This window comes from Octopus sinensis, linkage group LG2, assembly GCF_006345805.1.
Source record: "Octopus sinensis linkage group LG2, ASM634580v1, whole genome shotgun sequence".
In the NCBI taxonomy this organism is placed as follows: Eukaryota; Metazoa; Mollusca; class Cephalopoda; order Octopoda; family Octopodidae; genus Octopus; species Octopus sinensis.
Window position 1 is genome coordinate 202,604,353 of NC_042998.1, and position 11,028 is coordinate 202,615,380.

Consider the following 11,028-nt stretch of genomic DNA (forward strand, 5'->3'; position numbering starts at 1 on the left):
AATCATTATAGGTCTTGAAATGTGTCGTGAGTCCAGCGCAGCTCTCGCAGGCTTTGCCGTACACGTCACAAGGACGTGGATCAGCAATAATCAACTAAGCATAAACTGTTGGTGGTTTGTCTATGTGACTTCTTTGAGTTTTAGGTGTGACAATTATATTTGGCCACCCTCATAGCAAACAAACTAAAGAACAGGTATTTGTACTTCATCTCCCTCGCAGGCGATGGTTTTTTTGGTTTGTTTGTTTTTCTCTTTGCTTTTTGCTTAATGACTGTATGAAATGAGCTATATTTTTCGTTCATTTGTTTTCACTATGTGTTTCTACCGCCAGCCTGTACTCCCCAATTCTGAAGGTCAAGATCGAAATGTGAGGGAGTCTTTGACACTCCCTGAGGCACTTTTTCTTCAGTCAGCTCTCCGTAAAGCATCTGCTTTGGAATACAATTATCGCTCAACTTTATCGGATGTCCTGCACAGTGAAAGCAGTGCTTGTGTATATAAGCTTCTATGCTTAGTGCACCAGCTGGTTCCTGTACCTCTGTGTCTGAAACATGTGAGATCCCGTGAATGCCCAAGATCGATCCCAGACACCGTCGATGTAAATGCCTCGGTACGTTTAAATGTTACCTGCAAGCAACCCAAGTCTCGCAAGAATAAAGAAAGCTTGTAAAAGCATACGCATTATAGTCATCTATCTTCGTTTACTTTTTCAGGCTTTTCTGAGACCATATGCTGTCTTGAAAAGTAGAAAAGGTGTCAGTGGCTTTTCTTAATCGGGAGAGAGATACAGTCATCAAAGGAGCATCGACTATTTATTGCACTACGTGGTAAGTGAAGTTGTCAACAGCTTTCAGCTTCTTCCCTTCTACGTAGATTGGAAGTGTCCACATAGACTGTGCCTGGTGCTGGTTGAAAAGAATCCAAACTGATTGTCAGATGGAAGGCTTTGCATGACAGGGACAAACTCTCCGTGAAACACTGCATATCGGTGAGAGCGTGCAAGACCAGGTAGCAGTCATCATTGAAGGGGAGAATTCAGACAAGACTTAGAAGGGTTTCCGATTTAGCAGCAAAACGGCATAAGTTGAAAATCTTGCCTGCACTACGATGTTGTTGTTTGATCCTTCTCGAGTTATGCATGGCTCATAAGGGCAGCTTTCCCGGTTTCCTTGGCGTATAGGTTCCCTACTTGAACGGGACGCCCGTCCGTCGCAGGTGAGCTGCAAGATTCAGAAAGAAAGAGTGAGAGAAAGTTGTGGCGAAAGAGTCAGCAGACGTTCACCATTACCTTCTGCCGGAGCCGCGTGGAGCTTAGATATTTCGCTCATAAGCACACACATCGCCCGGTCTGAGATTCGAACCCGCGATCCCTCGACGGCGAGTCTGCTGCTCTAACCACTAGGCCATGTGCCTCCACTTGTACTGCGATATCGCAGTTGCAGTTCTTGGAGCCGTATATAAGATCAAAACAGAAAATGAAAAACTGTTGGTACAATCATGTTTTGCTGTTTAACAACATTCTCTGCTTTTATTGCTTCAGACGTAATGCCTCCAACATTGAGAGCAGCCTATATATTTGTTCTTGACTCGTCTATTGCCGTTTCTTTTTAATTCATGTCCATTGACCGGAAAGCTAATTTGTATATAAACCCGCTGCTCTACTGAGTTGGAGAACTTACACTCTGTCTCTGAGCTTCTTGATATAGCTTATGAGAGTGGTTGTGAAGCTGTTCAAGCGGCACTCGACTTAAAACCCTTGCACGGAAATTGCTGAAACTTAGCATACATCTTGTGTTCTTGACTTTTGGAGTCCAGTGTCGATGGGAGGTACTGACGCGTAGAAGTCTGACGGGCTCGAGTTACTTAGCAGCCGACCTGCGCACTGTCGACCGTTGGTAGGTACAACGTCGCTAGTCCATCGATCTGGGGAAGATATGATTTTCGGCTGATTCAAGGGTGACTGAGCAGCCCTTTTTGGGGACAGTACTGCTCACTAGTAAATCTGGAGGAGTCCACAAATGGTGATCCAGGCATTTCCTGTCTCTTCAATACATCTGGTTTAAATGTCTAAAAGACCCAACATGAATCTAAATATCTCCTGTTGAAATGTAAGGGACCACGTTGACAATACCGAAGGATCCTTACCTGCCCTGAGATATGCATTGTTTTGTGAAAAACTCTAAAAGCATTATGCTGATATGGCTGCTATCTCAGAGAATCGGTTTGCTGACGATGGCCAGATCCAAGAACTTGATGTAAGTTATACCGTTTTCTGGAAAGGTTGGAAGCTTGAAGATCGTAGTGTCGTATTCACAATCCGTAACACCATAGCCTCTAAGCTGTGAATTGCCCTTCACCGTCTCCATCTAAGTGGAGGAAGATACGCTACAATGATCAGCACACCAGTACCGAGGAGAAGAACCTCCGAAATTAAATACGATCTGTCCTTCAATGAATCAACGATGAGTGGCGAACATGGAGATGCATTAGACGATTTGGTGTAGGTAATATAAACGACGACAATTTTCTCCTGCTCGAGGTATGCACCGAGTTTAACGTGTTTATTTCCAGCAAATAGTTCCAGTACAAAGGCGGCCGTGTAACAACGTAAATTCTTTTTAGATCTATGCAAATGAACCTGCGGAAGTACGCAGTTATTCGTAAGTGCAACATATAAAAATATTTGCAATGTCAGTTTCGTGCACGGTACAGGGTGCTGGGCAGTCCACGCCGTCGTTAGATCGAAGATGCCCTCGGCCATTAAGTCTCCTGCTCTGTCAAGTAAGAGAGTCAAGAATCCTAAACGTCTTGATGTTGCTCAACTTCACTCCCCAGATATTCAGCCTGACCTGGAAGACAGGATTGGTACAGTAACGTATTCCAACTCTGGGAAGGACACCCCTGATTGAACCTACAATGCCACCAGTGACGCAGGTGACAGAATGTCCACGAAATTTCGGAGTGGTCTGATGAAAATGTCCAAGCACTAGGTCCGATTCTTATCACCAAACACATTACAAAAATTTGCCTCTTGCAGGAATATCTAACAGACGCAGGCAAGACAGCTAAATGAAGAGTTTAAACTAAAGCTGATGCACAGCGCACTCTCCGAAAAATACAAGACACCTGATAGTCAAATTTCGCAGCAGAGATACAGGCCAATACTGATTCAAAAGGTAGCAATGAGCTACACAGCCTTAAAAGAGCAAGCGTTTGGGCCCCGTGCGGCGAGAATCACAACTCAAGGAACAAAAGATGGCAAGGACATATACGCAACTATGGACAAAATCACCAGTCAATGGAAAGAAAACTTTTCACATACATGCGTACGTACGTACGTACGTACATACATACATACATACATACATACATACATACATACATACATACATACATACATACATACATACATACAACAAACAACTTGCAGATAGAATTGCAGACATAGGGGATAATCAGGAGGGAACCGGTGCAATTTCAGTATCTTTCCCTTGATACCCCAGTTTCACAGCAGCCCCGCGCTGACTGAGATCCATCTTGCAGGATTAGTTGTTTACAAGTTCCTACTCAATATTCGTCTAGCCATTGCTCATTATCTCTTTATAACCAAATTTAGTAGTTTGCCTTCTCCTCTGTAGCGTGGTAATGCCCCAAATATTTTTTTGTTTTATGTCGAGTTAAATCTATATAATACTTTTACTTTTTTTATTTAAGTTATGAGAATGTAAGACTTGTAAATCGCAAACATGTATATATTATGCATAGAGTTCTGACCCGCAGTAGGGCATTCTCGAGTATATGCAATCAAACGCACACTTGCTTATCTGTGCCACAAACCAGATGACCAGAGGGAATGGAAATTATTATAAAGTACTTTTCTACAGCAACAACAACCTCGAAATATACAAAAGGAATGAGAACCCAGGTTCGAAATTTCCCCAAGACACATGATGAAGGCTGGAGAGTATATCAGCCGAAACGCCCAGTTAACAACAAACAAGATGAGGACAAATATCCGCCAATAGTAAATAATGTACATAATTCTCCATCTCTTAAAAATGGAACTCAAAGACAGGATTGTCAGTCTTGGAATGTTGAAAACAATTGACCTTAAAATTCGCGCGCTCACACTCGAACACGAGCACGCGCACACAAGCAAGTAAGCAAACACGTGCGTGTCTGTATGTGTTTGTGCCCGAGGGTCCGTAAACTGAGCACTGTTTATGAAGGAATAACTTTTAAAATGGTGTTTAAACCGTGTCTGGATGTGTACGTACGTACACATCCACTCACATTTTAAACGGCGCTTAAACACATGCACTCCTATATATATATATATATATATATATATATATATATATATATACATATATATATACATACATGCACACACACATACGCAAGTGCACGCATATGTGTACATATTTTAACGAACATACATATACACTTGTACTCATATATGAAGAAGAGACGAATTGAAGAAGAGAAAGAGATCGGAAGGAGAAAAAAAGTACGGATAGAGAGAGAAATGCAGTAAATTAAACTTGGCGATATGCTAACAGAATAATCATATCCCTAGAACGATGTTTACATTTGAAGTTTGAATAGTCAACATGTGGTAGACGTCACTACCGAGTCTACAGGATATAATGCAAACAAAAAATATGCATGCGCTTCGGCATAATCACACACCTACAGACAGATGTGCAGTCATATGCATGCATCATTGCAGAATATTGTCTGAAGAGAACTTCTAAAGAAAATGGTAATGGTTCAGCATATTGAACAAAGCTAAAGAAAGATTCCAATCCTCAATTATATGAAAAATTAATATTGTGCCACAATGCTGTTTGGGAAATGCTTTTATGAAATGTATGCGGTGGGGTGGGGGGTGGGGGGAATTCATTTTCTATTATTTATTTTTTGCTTTGTGTTTTGTTCTGGCATTTTGTTTTTTTATATGAATAAAAATTTACCACTTATATCATTGTCACTAGAGCTATGTGTGCGTGCATATAATTCTATATGCAGGTCTGTGTGTGTCTGTACGTGAGCGTACGTAACTGTATGTATGTATGAATGTGCATATGTATGATTCTAAGTTTGTATGGAATTTACTAAACAAATGTATATATGTAAATATATATGTATATGTGTATATATATATATGTAAAGATGCATACATAAACCTATAAGTATATATATGTATATATATATGTAAACATGCATACATAAACCTATAAGTATATATATGTATATGTAAACATGCATACATAAAATATCAGTATATATGTATGTATATATATATATATATATATATATATATATATGTAAACATGCATACATAAACCTAGAAGTATATATATGTATATATATATATATATATATATATATATATATATATATATATATATATATATATATATATATATATATATACATATATATATATATATATATGATGTGAGTATGTATATATGCATATATGCACAAATTTTGTGGAATTTAAAATATGCATCAATACATACATATGCATAAATTTGTGTGCATATATACATACATGCATGTACATATATATGTATATACGCACATACAGAGCGTCAAAAGCCGAACACAACATGAAAAACGGGAGCATGAAATACAAAAACACGGAAAACGAACTTTTTTGCGAACAGTGAAAGAAACAAAAAGATATACAAGACAAGCAACATAAAGAACATTCCCTTCGAGTTTATATATATATATATATATATATACATATATGATCTTTATCTTGTTTATTAATAATCAAAAGAAGTTAGAGTGACTCAGTGACAGGGAGTTTCGTGATTTACCGATTATTATAGATAATTTCTTTTTAAATACATACATAGGCGCAGGAGTGGCTGTGTGGTAAGTAGCTTGCCTCCCAACCACATGACTCCGGATTCGGTCCCACTGCGTGGCACCTTGGGCAAGTGTCTTCTCTTATAACCTCGAGCTGGCCAAAGCTTCTTGAGTAGATTTGGTAGACGGAAACTGAAAGAAGCCCATCGTATATATATATTTGTGTGTGTGTGTGTGTGTGCATTTGGGTAACTCTGTTTGTCCTTCCACCCCGAAAGGATGAAAGGCAAAGTCAACCTCGGCGGAACTTGAACTCAGAAGGTAAAGACGGATGAAATGCCGCTAAGCATTTTGCCCGGCATGTTAACGATTCTGCCAGCTCACCGTCTTATTGAAACCTATAAGACTGACATTTAATGCATACTTGTTTCAACGATTCGTGATACCCAAGTGTATTTTTGTATTTTATACCATTGTTTTGCTTTCATTATCAATCCGGTAGGAATATGCAGAGATCTTTTAGAGAAAGATATTTCTTATATTCATTTATGGTAGCATATTAGGATAACTAAATGTTTATAACAACGCTGCTTAATATTTAACTAAATGTTTCTCCGCGTTGAAAATATGAAAATTTTGGCATGTGAGAAATAGACAGTGCAACAGAAACTAATGCTATCATATTTGCATCTGTATGTATGTGTTTGTATATAAACATAATGTGAGCTGGGGAGACAAAGAAGAGGGGACCGAAGTTGCGAACTGAACCGGAAGTTGTGTGATTGATCGATTTAGCAATCATTACTATTTGAACACACTCACCCGCACGAACACGCACATACACACACACGTAGATGAGAGAGAGAAAGGGAGAGCAAACATTTGTGGTTTTGAGTTTTCGAACACTGGTAAAAGTTCTCACTATCAATAAAGCGAGTATTAACCCTACACAAGTCAATGTCCTGTTCGTTGTATCCATGCATATAGAAACACTAATCTTAACTTATATACATACTCAAATGTATGTATTATAACTTTGTGAATAGTGCTTTACGATAGAATTAAAAGCAAATTCTTGGAGTGAGTGACTTAACAAAGATCTAAAGAAACTATAACAACTCTTGAGAATATCTATATTGATTACTTCAAACTTTCAAGCGACTCCTCTTCCGCGGTTTTCTACTCATCACATATCAACCGCATACAGAGAAGAATGTTAGAAACTCCCCACATGAATTCTCTTCATTACAAGTGGGGAAGTTTTATTGCTTGATTTCCTCGTCGTGTCATCACAGAAAAACCGAAGAAGGTTTTTCTCTGATGAAACATAAAGGACCGAAGATGACTGCTTATAAGCATAAACTTGTGTGGGCGTCGTTTGATATGCAATGACAAGTAAATCTTGAAAGATGAATCGAAATTACGGCTGAAATGTGTGTGTGTGTGTGTGTGTTGTGTGTGTGTGTGTGTGCATTTGCACGTGTGTCTGTGTATGTGCCTGTGTTCGCGTGTATATCCTGATACGCGCACACACACATGCCTACGATTGAAAATACTCCTTTCTGAAAACTTGGTCTTACAAGCCGTTCAATACTGCAACCTGTACTACAACGGTATTTGTAAAGGTAAATATCATTTGCAACCACAATATGCTCAATACTACAATTTTATAAATTATTTAAGTTCATTTTTCATTCCAACGATGTATGTGTGGATGTGTGTGTGGATGTGTGTATGTATGCGTGAATATTTGCGATTGTTTATGTATCCGTATGTCGCATCCCGTGGTCAAGTAATTAAGATATTTCGCTCGAAATCGTGAGTTAGATTTCCAGACTGTTGGTGCATTACGTCTTTGAAAGGGATTCTTTATTCCATGTAGTTCCATTGCTCTCTGATTTAAAAAATAATAATAAGTGCTCGTAATAAATGGGAATCAGCACTGTGACAGTCCCGGTGGTGAAAAGGTGTATCTGCAGTCGCTTCATACGACTATAACTTTCTGACATCAATATATATATATATATGCATATATTTTATTTATTACGGTATATATATATATGTATATATATATATATATATATATATATATATAATATATATATAATATATATATATATATATATGGCTTATGGTGGCGTCCTGCTAGAATCGTTAGCACGCCGGGCAAAATGCTTTGCGGCATTTCGTCCTTGAGTTCAAAATCCACCAAGGCCGAATTTGCCTTTCATCCTTTCGAGATCGCTAAAATAAGAACCAGCTAAACACTGGGATCCACCTATTCGACATACGCCTCAAGTCGCACTGGCTGACCTTGCGCCAAAATCTGCAACCAATATATATATATTATATATATATATATATATTATATATATATATATATATATATATATATATATATGTATGGCTTATGGTGGCGTCCTGGTAGAATCGTTAGCACGCCGGGCAAAAAGCTTTGCGGCATTTCGTCCTTGAGTTCAAAATCCACCGATTCCGAATTGCCTTTCATCCTTTCAGGATCGATAAAATAGAACCAGCTAAACACTGGGATCCACCTATTCGACATACGCCTCAAGTCGCACTGGCTGACCTTGCGCCAAAATCTGCAACCAATAATATATATATATATATATATATATATATATATATATATATATATATATATATAAATTAGAAAAAAAAAAACACCTTTTATCAATTCAATAATGAAATGTTAAATTATACCATTTAGAAAAATTACATCTTATAGAAAGATTAAATATAGATTAAACATATAACAATGATTAGGTAATGTGCAAAATAATAAATAAAACGTATATATTTGGTAGAATATTTCTAATTTATATATATATTATATTTTGTGAAATTTCATTTAGTATTTCTAAATTGAATTTTTCCCTGAAAGTTTGGAATAATATTCCCTCATATTATATACTTTTGTACTTCGGGATAGTCATCTTCTTTCTTTTGGAGGTTTTTCTTTGCCAGATAAACACAAGCACAATGTATTTGTTCTCCACTCGTTTATTACTGTTTTTATTTTAATTCATGTCCATTATAGAGAAATCTTTCGTCACATATCTGTGACCTCTTCAGTGATACTTTCCGTCTTCGTGTGTGCTCCTGCTCCGCTTGGTCCATTCTGTTCTATGATGTGTATCCTTATATGCGCACGCGTTTGCGTCTGTATTTGTGTGGGCATGTGTGTGTGTGTGCGAGTGTGTGTGTGTGTGTGAGTGAGTGCTTATGTACAACGTATACGCATAGAAGGATACATATCATAGAAGAACAGAACGGAGCACATTATGAAAGGACAGTATTATAGCAACTTGTAGAGGCTCATAAAAACAAACACGAACTATTATAGTTCTTAGATTTGACAAAATGGGGAGGCTGATTCGCTGGTGTAAAGGTAACGCACTTAGTCCTTTTAAAAAAGAGATGTGGGTTCGACCCCATGCGGATAGGAAAGACTCCTGTCGAGGGCTTATATGTCCCTTTATTAGACTATTTTCCTTAGTCATTGCACGGTGATCGCCATAAGCTTTAAAGGGTAGTTTTCTCCTGTGTTTAAATGTACACTATTTCATATTGAGAATATGTTGTCTATTTATACATGCTAGGCCACTGGTGGTGATATTTCTAAGAATATTCGTCATCCTCTATATGTATCTTACGTATATATATATATACAAAGTATGGAGATTTAGTTCACAGGTGATCTAAACGATGAGGTACGCTAGGTAAGTGTTGTAACGGATTACTAGGGTTCCAAGGTTATAGCCGAGACGGTACTTATGGAGCCATTGTAGATTTCCGATGCAGGGGATATGTAATTGTTAAACAGGACGTCAAATATTAAAGCAAGGAAAAAATCTCAAGTCATACACAATATTATTACAGGAAGAAATTCAAAATGTTACAGCTGTTTCTGGGATATCCTCGAGTATGGGATATTCTGTCATCAGAGACAAAATGGGGAAACAATATGGAAAATGAGAATGTTATATATCAATAAGATGATAACATAGAGAAAGGGAGTAAAAGAATATGTAGATGGAATTCTATAAATTTTCGAACTTTTATGAACTGTGAACTTTTATGCCTCTTTTCTCTTCTCCCTTTCCATCTCCTTATTCTTTTACTCCCTTCCTCTATGTTATCATCTTATTGATATATATACCATTCTCGTTTTCCATATTGTTTCCCCATTTTGTCTCTGATGACGGAATATCCCATACTCGAGGATATCCCAGAAACAGCTGTAAGATTTTTAATTTCTTCCTGTAATAATATTGTGTACGACTTGAGATTTTTGCCTTGCCTTAGTGTTTAACGTCCTGCTTAACAACTATATGAGTGTGTGTGTGTGTGTGTGTGTGTATGCGTGTATGTGTGTTGGAATGAGTGCTTTTGTGTGACTCTGTGTACATGCTTGTGAACATCAGTATCACAGTGTGCATGCGTCAGTGTGTGTTCATACCAAAAATTGAATTTCCTACATTTTGACATTTATGTAGAAACTGATAGGCTTGAGGAATGCTTTTTAAGAGGGTATCTAAAAAATTACTGAAACGACGAGTTTTGCATGCGGGGCCTACTATTATGGGTCTTTATTTGAGGTCATCAGGAGTAGGTACCGTGAATATTATGTCGGTGGCTTCCTGCATGCGTTACTTATTTTGTCACTTTTGTGTATCTTAGAAATAGCATAGAATTGACTGGATTTACTAATGAAGTTAGTCATATAGTCGTATTCCTTGTCGGTGAACCCTACTCTGTATAGGTTAAACATTGTTTTCCTCATCATTTTCTGCAGACTGTAGCATTGTTCCTTTTCGTAATATGTTGTGTCTTCCAAAATGGATAGTACTCGGGTTATATAATATACCGTGTCCGTTTAGACTACTGCACTCCTTTTGTCAACCTCTTTGACTGTGATTGTTTTATCATCCTTTAATCTGTTCAGCTCCGTTAAGTGAATCTCTTTCAATTTATGTGGAACGCAAATGTCGAGCTTCTTAACGAGTCTAAGACATGTTAAGTTATTTCAGTTGTTGCGTGTGATACATTTAACCTCTCTGCAATTACTCGCACAGTTGTATGACAATCAGATTCAATTATGGCTTCAATTCCGTCATCATCAACTTTAGTAGATCGACGAGAACGGTGGTCATCTTTGAGTGAAAACTCACCAGAACG